Source organism: Pogoniulus pusillus, unplaced genomic scaffold (genome assembly GCF_015220805.1).
Source record: "Pogoniulus pusillus isolate bPogPus1 unplaced genomic scaffold, bPogPus1.pri scaffold_83_arrow_ctg1, whole genome shotgun sequence".
NCBI classification, from domain to species: Eukaryota; Metazoa; Chordata; class Aves; order Piciformes; family Lybiidae; genus Pogoniulus; species Pogoniulus pusillus.
In genome coordinates, this window is record NW_026974726.1 from 154,821 (window position 1) to 165,723 (window position 10,903).

Sequence of the window (10,903 nt, forward strand, 5' to 3'; positions counted from 1 at the left end):
AGTGCTTTTTCTAAACGGCATTTCTATGGTTCTTCAATGGGGCTAGGATGTAAACGTGTTTCTGCTTCAAAGGAAAGCAGCTAGGAGAAAGTTTCTTTTGCCAGTGTGTGAGGGAGCTGGAAAGCTGCAGAATGGTGCAGGGGATTCCAGGCTAGGCCATTCCTGGCTGGGTCTATAAGCAGAAGGAGTGCTTTTTCTAACCGGCATTTCTATGGTTCTTCAATGGGGCTAGGATGTAAACGTGTTTCTGCTTCAAAGGAAAGCAGCTAGGAGAAAGTTTCTTTTGCCAGTGTGTGAGGGAGCTGGAAAGCTGCAGAATGGTGCAGGGGATTCCAGGCTAGGCCATTCCTGGCTGGGTCTATAAGCAGAAGGAGTGCTTTTTCTAACCGGCATTTCTATGGTTCTTCAATGGGGCTAGGATGTAAACGTGTTTCTGCTTCAAAGGAAAGCAGCTAGGAGAAAGTTTCTTTTGCCAGTGTGTGAGGGAGCTGGAAAGCTGCAGAATGGTGCAGGGGATTCCAGGCTAGGCCATTCCTGGCTGGGTCTATAAGCAGAAGGAGTGCTTTTTCTAAACGGCATTTCTATGGTTCTTCAATGGGGCTAGGATGTAAACGTGTTTCTGCTTCAAAGGAAAGCAGCTAGGAGAAAGTTTCTTTTGCCAGTGTGTGAGGGAGCTGGAAAGCTGCAGAATGGTGCAGGGGATTCCAGGCTAGGCCATTCCTGGCTGGGTCTATAAGCAGAAGGAGTGCTTTTTCTAACCGGCATTTCTATGGTTCTTCAATGGGGCTAGGATGTAAACGTGTTTCTGCTTCAAAGGAAAGCAGCTAGGAGAAAGTTTCTTTTGCCAGTGTGTGAGGGAGCTGGAAAGCTGCAGAATGGTGCAGGGGATTCCAGGCTAGGCCATTCCTGGCTGGGTCTATAAGCAGAAGGAGTGCTTTTTCTAAACGGCATTTCTATGGTTCTTCAATGGGGCTAGGATGTAAACGTGTTTCTGCTTCAAAGGAAAGCAGCTAGGAGAAAGTTTCTTTTGCCAGTGTGTGAGGGAGCTGGAAAGCTGCAGAATGGTGCAGGGGATTCCAGGCTAGGCCATTCCTGGCTGGGTCTATAAGCAGAAGGAGTGCTTTTTCTAAACGGCATTTCTATGGTTCTTCAATGGGGCTAGGATGTAAACGTGTTTCTGCTTCAAAGGAAAGCAGCTAGGAGAAAGTTTCTTTTGCCAGTGTGTGAGGGAGCTGGAAAGCTGCAGAATGGTGCAGGGGATTCCAGGCTAGGCCATTCCTGGCTGGGTCTATAAGCAGAAGGAGTGCTTTTTCTAAACGGCATTTCTATGGTTCTTCAATGGGGCTAGGATGTAAACGTGTTTCTGCTTCAAAGGAAAGCAGCTAGGAGAAAGTTTCTTTTGCCAGTGTGTGAGGGAGCTGGAAAGCTGCAGAATGGTGCAGGGGATTCCAGGCTAGGCCATTCCTGGCTGGGTCTATAAGCAGAAGGAGTGCTTTTTCTAACCGGCATTTCTATGGTTCTTCAATGGGGCTAGGATGTAAACGTGTTTCTGCTTCAAAGGAAAGCAGCTAGGAGAAAGTTTCTTTTGCCAGTGTGTGAGGGAGCTGGAAAGCTGCAGAATGGTGCAGGGGATTCCAGGCTAGGCCATTCCTGGCTGGGTCTATAAGCAGAAGGAGTGCTTTTTCTAAACGGCATTTCTATGGTTCTTCAATGGGGCTAGGATGTAAACGTGTTTCTGCTTCAAAGGAAAGCAGCTAGGAGAAAGTTTCTTTTGCCAGTGTGTGAGGGAGCTGGAAAGCTGCAGAATGGTGCAGGGGATTCCAGGCTAGGCCATTCCTGGCTGGGTCTATAAGCAGAAGGAGTGCTTTTTCTAAACGGCATTTCTATGGTTCTTCAATGGGGCTAGGATGTAAACGTGTTTCTGCTTCAAAGGAAAGCAGCTAGGAGAAAGTTTCTTTTGCCAGTGTGTGAGGGAGCTGGAAAGCTGCAGAATGGTGCAGGGGATTCCAGGCTAGGCCATTCCTGGCTGGGTCTATAAGCAGAAGGAGTGCTTTTTCTAACCGGCATTTCTATGGTTCTTCAATGGGGCTAGGATGTAAACGTGTTTCTGCTTCAAAGGAAAGCAGCTAGGAGAAAGTTTCTTTTGCCAGTGTGTGAGGGAGCTGGAAAGCTGCAGAATGGTGCAGGGGATTCCAGGCTAGGCCATTCCTGGCTGGGTCTATAAGCAGAAGGAGTGCTTTTTCTAACCGGCATTTCTATGGTTCTTCAATGGGGCTAGGATGTAAACGTGTTTCTGCTTCAAAGGAAAGCAGCTAGGAGAAAGTTTCTTTTGCCAGTGTGTGAGGGAGCTGGAAAGCTGCAGAATGGTGCAGGGGATTCCAGGCTAGGCCATTCCTGGCTGGGTCTATAAGCAGAAGGAGTGCTTTTTCTAAACGGCATTTCTATGGTTCTTCAATGGGGCTAGGATGTAAACGTGTTTCTGCTTCAAAGGAAAGCAGCTAGGAGAAAGTTTCTTTTGCCAGTGTGTGAGGGAGCTGGAAAGCTGCAGAATGGTGCAGGGGATTCCAGGCTAGGCCATTCCTGGCTGGGTCTATAAGCAGAAGGAGTGCTTTTTCTAAACGGCATTTCTATGGTTCTTCAATGGGGCTAGGATGTAAACGTGTTTCTGCTTCAAAGGAAAGCAGCTAGGAGAAAGTTTCTTTTGCCAGTGTGTGAGGGAGCTGGAAAGCTGCAGAATGGTGCAGGGGATTCCAGGCTAGGCCATTCCTGGCTGGGTCTATAAGCAGAAGGAGTGCTTTTTCTAAACGGCATTTCTATGGTTCTTCAATGGGGCTAGGATGTAAACGTGTTTCTGCTTCAAAGGAAAGCAGCTAGGAGAAAGTTTCTTTTGCCAGTGTGTGAGGGAGCTGGAAAGCTGCAGAATGGTGCAGGGGATTCCAGGCTAGGCCATTCCTGGCTGGGTCTATAAGCAGAAGGAGTGCTTTTTCTAAACGGCATTTCTATGGTTCTTCAATGGGGCTAGGATGTAAACGTGTTTCTGCTTCAAAGGAAAGCAGCTAGGAGAAAGTTTCTTTTGCCAGTGTGTGAGGGAGCTGGAAAGCTGCAGAATGGTGCAGGGGATTCCAGGCTAGGCCATTCCTGGCTGGGTCTATAAGCAGAAGGAGTGCTTTTTCTAAACGGCATTTCTATGGTTCTTCAATGGGGCTAGGATGTAAACGTGTTTCTGCTTCAAAGGAAAGCAGCTAGGAGAAAGTTTCTTTTGCCAGTGTGTGAGGGAGCTGGAAAGCTGCAGAATGGTGCAGGGGATTCCAGGCTAGGCCATTCCTGGCTGGGTCTATAAGCAGAAGGAGTGCTTTTTCTAAACGGCATTTCTATGGTTCTTCAATGGGGCTAGGATGTAAACGTGTTTCTGCTTCAAAGGAAAGCAGCTAGGAGAAAGTTTCTTTTGCCAGTGTGTGAGGGAGCTGGAAAGCTGCAGAATGGTGCAGGGGATTCCAGGCTAGGCCATTCCTGGCTGGGTCTATAAGCAGAAGGAGTGCTTTTTCTAAACGGCATTTCTATGGTTCTTCAATGGGGCTAGGATGTAAACGTGTTTCTGCTTCAAAGGAAAGCAGCTAGGAGAAAGTTTCTTTTGCCAGTGTGTGAGGGAGCTGGAAAGCTGCAGAATGGTGCAGGGGATTCCAGGCTAGGCCATTCCTGGCTGGGTCTATAAGCAGAAGGAGTGCTTTTTCTAAACGGCATTTCTATGGTTCTTCAATGGGGCTAGGATGTAAACGTGTTTCTGCTTCAAAGGAAAGCAGCTAGGAGAAAGTTTCTTTTGCCAGTGTGTGAGGGAGCTGGAAAGCTGCAGAATGGTGCAGGGGATTCCAGGCTAGGCCATTCCTGGCTGGGTCTATAAGCAGAAGGAGTGCTTTTTCTAAACGGCATTTCTATGGTTCTTCAATGGGGCTAGGATGTAAACGTGTTTCTGCTTCAAAGGAAAGCAGCTAGGAGAAAGTTTCTTTTGCCAGTGTGTGAGGGAGCTGGAAAGCTGCAGAATGGTGCAGGGGATTCCAGGCTAGGCCATTCCTGGCTGGGTCTATAAGCAGAAGGAGTGCTTTTTCTAAACGGCATTTCTATGGTTCTTCAATGGGGCTAGGATGTAAACGTGTTTCTGCTTCAAAGGAAAGCAGCTAGGAGAAAGTTTCTTTTGCCAGTGTGTGAGGGAGCTGGAAAGCTGCAGAATGGTGCAGGGGATTCCAGGCTAGGCCATTCCTGGCTGGGTCTATAAGCAGAAGGAGTGCTTTTTCTAAACGGCATTTCTATGGTTCTTCAATGGGGCTAGGATGTAAACGTGTTTCTGCTTCAAAGGAAAGCAGCTAGGAGAAAGTTTCTTTTGCCAGTGTGTGAGGGAGCTGGAAAGCTGCAGAATGGTGCAGGGGATTCCAGGCTAGGCCATTCCTGGCTGGGTCTATAAGCAGAAGGAGTGCTTTTTCTAAACGGCATTTCTATGGTTCTTCAATGGGGCTAGGATGTAAACGTGTTTCTGCTTCAAAGGAAAGCAGCTAGGAGAAAGTTTCTTTTGCCAGTGTGTGAGGGAGCTGGAAAGCTGCAGAATGGTGCAGGGGATTCCAGGCTAGGCCATTCCTGGCTGGGTCTATAAGCAGAAGGAGTGCTTTTTCTAAACGGCATTTCTATGGTTCTTCAATGGGGCTAGGATGTAAACGTGTTTCTGCTTCAAAGGAAAGCAGCTAGGAGAAAGTTTCTTTTGCCAGTGTGTGAGGGAGCTGGAAAGCTGCAGAATGGTGCAGGGGATTCCAGGCTAGGCCATTCCTGGCTGGGTCTATAAGCAGAAGGAGTGCTTTTTCTAAACGGCATTTCTATGGTTCTTCAATGGGGCTAGGATGTAAACGTGTTTCTGCTTCAAAGGAAAGCAGCTAGGAGAAAGTTTCTTTTGCCAGTGTGTGAGGGAGCTGGAAAGCTGCAGAATGGTGCAGGGGATTCCAGGCTAGGCCATTCCTGGCTGGGTCTATAAGCAGAAGGAGTGCTTTTTCTAACCGGCATTTCTATGGTTCTTCAATGGGGCTAGGATGTAAACGTGTTTCTGCTTCAAAGGAAAGCAGCTAGGAGAAAGTTTCTTTTGCCAGTGTGTGAGGGAGCTGGAAAGCTGCAGAATGGTGCAGGGGATTCCAGGCTAGGCCATTCCTGGCTGGGTCTATAAGCAGAAGGAGTGCTTTTTCTAACCGGCATTTCTATGGTTCTTCAATGGGGCTAGGATGTAAACGTGTTTCTGCTTCAAAGGAAAGCAGCTAGGAGAAAGTTTCTTTTGCCAGTGTGTGAGGGAGCTGGAAAGCTGCAGAATGGTGCAGGGGATTCCAGGCTAGGCCATTCCTGGCTGGGTCTATAAGCAGAAGGAGTGCTTTTTCTAAACGGCATTTCTATGGTTCTTCAATGGGGCTAGGATGTAAACGTGTTTCTGCTTCAAAGGAAAGCAGCTAGGAGAAAGTTTCTTTTGCCAGTGTGTGAGGGAGCTGGAAAGCTGCAGAATGGTGCAGGGGATTCCAGGCTAGGCCATTCCTGGCTGGGTCTATAAGCAGAAGGAGTGCTTTTTCTAACCGGCATTTCTATGGTTCTTCAATGGGGCTAGGATGTAAACGTGTTTCTGCTTCAAAGGAAAGCAGCTAGGAGAAAGTTTCTTTTGCCAGTGTGTGAGGGAGCTGGAAAGCTGCAGAATGGTGCAGGGGATTCCAGGCTAGGCCATTCCTGGCTGGGTCTATAAGCAGAAGGAGTGCTTTTTCTAAACGGCATTTCTATGGTTCTTCAATGGGGCTAGGATGTAAACGTGTTTCTGCTTCAAAGGAAAGCAGCTAGGAGAAAGTTTCTTTTGCCAGTGTGTGAGGGAGCTGGAAAGCTGCAGAATGGTGCAGGGGATTCCAGGCTAGGCCATTCCTGGCTGGGTCTATAAGCAGAAGGAGTGCTTTTTCTAAACGGCATTTCTATGGTTCTTCAATGGGGCTAGGATGTAAACGTGTTTCTGCTTCAAAGGAAAGCAGCTAGGAGAAAGTTTCTTTTGCCAGTGTGTGAGGGAGCTGGAAAGCTGCAGAATGGTGCAGGGGATTCCAGGCTAGGCCATTCCTGGCTGGGTCTATAAGCAGAAGGAGTGCTTTTTCTAAACGGCATTTCTATGGTTCTTCAATGGGGCTAGGATGTAAACGTGTTTCTGCTTCAAAGGAAAGCAGCTAGGAGAAAGTTTCTTTTGCCAGTGTGTGAGGGAGCTGGAAAGCTGCAGAATGGTGCAGGGGATTCCAGGCTAGGCCATTCCTGGCTGGGTCTATAAGCAGAAGGAGTGCTTTTTCTAAACGGCATTTCTATGGTTCTTCAATGGGGCTAGGATGTAAACGTGTTTCTGCTTCAAAGGAAAGCAGCTAGGAGAAAGTTTCTTTTGCCAGTGTGTGAGGGAGCTGGAAAGCTGCAGAATGGTGCAGGGGATTCCAGGCTAGGCCATTCCTGGCTGGGTCTATAAGCAGAAGGAGTGCTTTTTCTAAACGGCATTTCTATGGTTCTTCAATGGGGCTAGGATGTAAACGTGTTTCTGCTTCAAAGGAAAGCAGCTAGGAGAAAGTTTCTTTTGCCAGTGTGTGAGGGAGCTGGAAAGCTGCAGAATGGTGCAGGGGATTCCAGGCTAGGCCATTCCTGGCTGGGTCTATAAGCAGAAGGAGTGCTTTTTCTAAACGGCATTTCTATGGTTCTTCAATGGGGCTAGGATGTAAACGTGTTTCTGCTTCAAAGGAAAGCAGCTAGGAGAAAGTTTCTTTTGCCAGTGTGTGAGGGAGCTGGAAAGCTGCAGAATGGTGCAGGGGATTCCAGGCTAGGCCATTCCTGGCTGGGTCTATAAGCAGAAGGAGTGCTTTTTCTAAACGGCATTTCTATGGTTCTTCAATGGGGCTAGGATGTAAACGTGTTTCTGCTTCAAAGGAAAGCAGCTAGGAGAAAGTTTCTTTTGCCAGTGTGTGAGGGAGCTGGAAAGCTGCAGAATGGTGCAGGGGATTCCAGGCTAGGCCATTCCTGGCTGGGTCTATAAGCAGAAGGAGTGCTTTTTCTAAACGGCATTTCTATGGTTCTTCAATGGGGCTAGGATGTAAACGTGTTTCTGCTTCAAAGGAAAGCAGCTAGGAGAAAGTTTCTTTTGCCAGTGTGTGAGGGAGCTGGAAAGCTGCAGAATGGTGCAGGGGATTCCAGGCTAGGCCATTCCTGGCTGGGTCTATAAGCAGAAGGAGTGCTTTTTCTAAACGGCATTTCTATGGTTCTTCAATGGGGCTAGGATGTAAACGTGTTTCTGCTTCAAAGGAAAGCAGCTAGGAGAAAGTTTCTTTTGCCAGTGTGTGAGGGAGCTGGAAAGCTGCAGAATGGTGCAGGGGATTCCAGGCTAGGCCATTCCTGGCTGGGTCTATAAGCAGAAGGAGTGCTTTTTCTAAACGGCATTTCTATGGTTCTTCAATGGGGCTAGGATGTAAACGTGTTTCTGCTTCAAAGGAAAGCAGCTAGGAGAAAGTTTCTTTTGCCAGTGTGTGAGGGAGCTGGAAAGCTGCAGAATGGTGCAGGGGATTCCAGGCTAGGCCATTCCTGGCTGGGTCTATAAGCAGAAGGAGTGCTTTTTCTAAACGGCATTTCTATGGTTCTTCAATGGGGCTAGGATGTAAACGTGTTTCTGCTTCAAAGGAAAGCAGCTAGGAGAAAGTTTCTTTTGCCAGTGTGTGAGGGAGCTGGAAAGCTGCAGAATGGTGCAGGGGATTCCAGGCTAGGCCATTCCTGGCTGGGTCTATAAGCAGAAGGAGTGCTTTTTCTAAACGGCATTTCTATGGTTCTTCAATGGGGCTAGGATGTAAACGTGTTTCTGCTTCAAAGGAAAGCAGCTAGGAGAAAGTTTCTTTTGCCAGTGTGTGAGGGAGCTGGAAAGCTGCAGAATGGTGCAGGGGATTCCAGGCTAGGCCATTCCTGGCTGGGTCTATAAGCAGAAGGAGTGCTTTTTCTAACCGGCATTTCTATGGTTCTTCAATGGGGCTAGGATGTAAACGTGTTTCTGCTTCAAAGGAAAGCAGCTAGGAGAAAGTTTCTTTTGCCAGTGTGTGAGGGAGCTGGAAAGCTGCAGAATGGTGCAGGGGATTCCAGGCTAGGCCATTCCTGGCTGGGTCTATAAGCAGAAGGAGTGCTTTTTCTAACCGGCATTTCTATGGTTCTTCAATGGGGCTAGGATGTAAACGTGTTTCTGCTTCAAAGGAAAGCAGCTAGGAGAAAGTTTCTTTTGCCAGTGTGTGAGGGAGCTGGAAAGCTGCAGAATGGTGCAGGGGATTCCAGGCTAGGCCATTCCTGGCTGGGTCTATAAGCAGAAGGAGTGCTTTTTCTAACCGGCATTTCTATGGTTCTTCAATGGGGCTAGGATGTAAACGTGTTTCTGCTTCAAAGGAAAGCAGCTAGGAGAAAGTTTCTTTTGCCAGTGTGTGAGGGAGCTGGAAAGCTGCAGAATGGTGCAGGGGATTCCAGGCTAGGCCATTCCTGGCTGGGTCTATAAGCAGAAGGAGTGCTTTTTCTAAACGGCATTTCTATGGTTCTTCAATGGGGCTAGGATGTAAACGTGTTTCTGCTTCAAAGGAAAGCAGCTAGGAGAAAGTTTCTTTTGCCAGTGTGTGAGGGAGCTGGAAAGCTGCAGAATGGTGCAGGGGATTCCAGGCTAGGCCATTCCTGGCTGGGTCTATAAGCAGAAGGAGTGCTTTTTCTAAACGGCATTTCTATGGTTCTTCAATGGGGCTAGGATGTAAACGTGTTTCTGCTTCAAAGGAAAGCAGCTAGGAGAAAGTTTCTTTTGCCAGTGTGTGAGGGAGCTGGAAAGCTGCAGAATGGTGCAGGGGATTCCAGGCTAGGCCATTCCTGGCTGGGTCTATAAGCAGAAGGAGTGCTTTTTCTAAACGGCATTTCTATGGTTCTTCAATGGGGCTAGGATGTAAACGTGTTTCTGCTTCAAAGGAAAGCAGCTAGGAGAAAGTTTCTTTTGCCAGTGTGTGAGGGAGCTGGAAAGCTGCAGAATGGTGCAGGGGATTCCAGGCTAGGCCATTCCTGGCTGGGTCTATAAGCAGAAGGAGTGCTTTTTCTAAACGGCATTTCTATGGTTCTTCAATGGGGCTAGGATGTAAACGTGTTTCTGCTTCAAAGGAAAGCAGCTAGGAGAAAGTTTCTTTTGCCAGTGTGTGAGGGAGCTGGAAAGCTGCAGAATGGTGCAGGGGATTCCAGGCTAGGCCATTCCTGGCTGGGTCTATAAGCAGAAGGAGTGCTTTTTCTAAACGGCATTTCTATGGTTCTTCAATGGGGCTAGGATGTAAACGTGTTTCTGCTTCAAAGGAAAGCAGCTAGGAGAAAGTTTCTTTTGCCAGTGTGTGAGGGAGCTGGAAAGCTGCAGAATGGTGCAGGGGATTCCAGGCTAGGCCATTCCTGGCTGGGTCTATAAGCAGAAGGAGTGCTTTTTCTAAACGGCATTTCTATGGTTCTTCAATGGGGCTAGGATGTAAACGTGTTTCTGCTTCAAAGGAAAGCAGCTAGGAGAAAGTTTCTTTTGCCAGTGTGTGAGGGAGCTGGAAAGCTGCAGAATGGTGCAGGGGATTCCAGGCTAGGCCATTCCTGGCTGGGTCTATAAGCAGAAGGAGTGCTTTTTCTAAACGGCATTTCTATGGTTCTTCAATGGGGCTAGGATGTAAACGTGTTTCTGCTTCAAAGGAAAGCAGCTAGGAGAAAGTTTCTTTTGCCAGTGTGTGAGGGAGCTGGAAAGCTGCAGAATGGTGCAGGGGATTCCAGGCTAGGCCATTCCTGGCTGGGTCTATAAGCAGAAGGAGTGCTTTTTCTAAACGGCATTTCTATGGTTCTTCAATGGGGCTAGGATGTAAACGTGTTTCTGCTTCAAAGGAAAGCAGCTAGGAGAAAGTTTCTTTTGCCAGTGTGTGAGGGAGCTGGAAAGCTGCAGAATGGTGCAGGGGATTCCAGGCTAGGCCATTCCTGGCTGGGTCTATAAGCAGAAGGAGTGCTTTTTCTAAACGGCATTTCTATGGTTCTTCAATGGGGCTAGGATGTAAACGTGTTTCTGCTTCAAAGGAAAGCAGCTAGGAGAAAGTTTCTTTTGCCAGTGTGTGAGGGAGCTGGAAAGCTGCAGAATGGTGCAGGGGATTCCAGGCTAGGCCATTCCTGGCTGGGTCTATAAGCAGAAGGAGTGCTTTTTCTAAACGGCATTTCTATGGTTCTTCAATGGGGCTAGGATGTAAACGTGTTTCTGCTTCAAAGGAAAGCAGCTAGGAGAAAGTTTCTTTTGCCAGTGTGTGAGGGAGCTGGAAAGCTGCAGAATGGTGCAGGGGATTCCAGGCTAGGCCATTCCTGGCTGGGTCTATAAGCAGAAGGAGTGCTTTTTCTAAACGGCATTTCTATGGTTCTTCAATGGGGCTAGGATGTAAACGTGTTTCTGCTTCAAAGGAAAGCAGCTAGGAGAAAGTTTCTTTTGCCAGTGTGTGAGGGAGCTGGAAAGCTGCAGAATGGTGCAGGGGATTCCAGGCTAGGCCATTCCTGGCTGGGTCTATAAGCAGAAGGAGTGCTTTTTCTAAACGGCATTTCTATGGTTCTTCAATGGGGCTAGGATGTAAACGTGTTTCTGCTTCAAAGGAAAGCAGCTAGGAGAAAGTTTCTTTTGCCAGTGTGTGAGGGAGCTGGAAAGCTGCAGAATGGTGCAGGGGATTCCAGGCTAGGCCATTCCTGGCTGGGTCTATAAGCAGAAGGAGTGCTTTTTCTAAACGGCATTTCTATGGTTCTTCAATGGGGCTAGGATGTAAACGTGTTTCTGCTTCAAAGGAAAGCAGCTAGGAGAAAGTTTCTTTTGCCAGTGTGTGAGGGA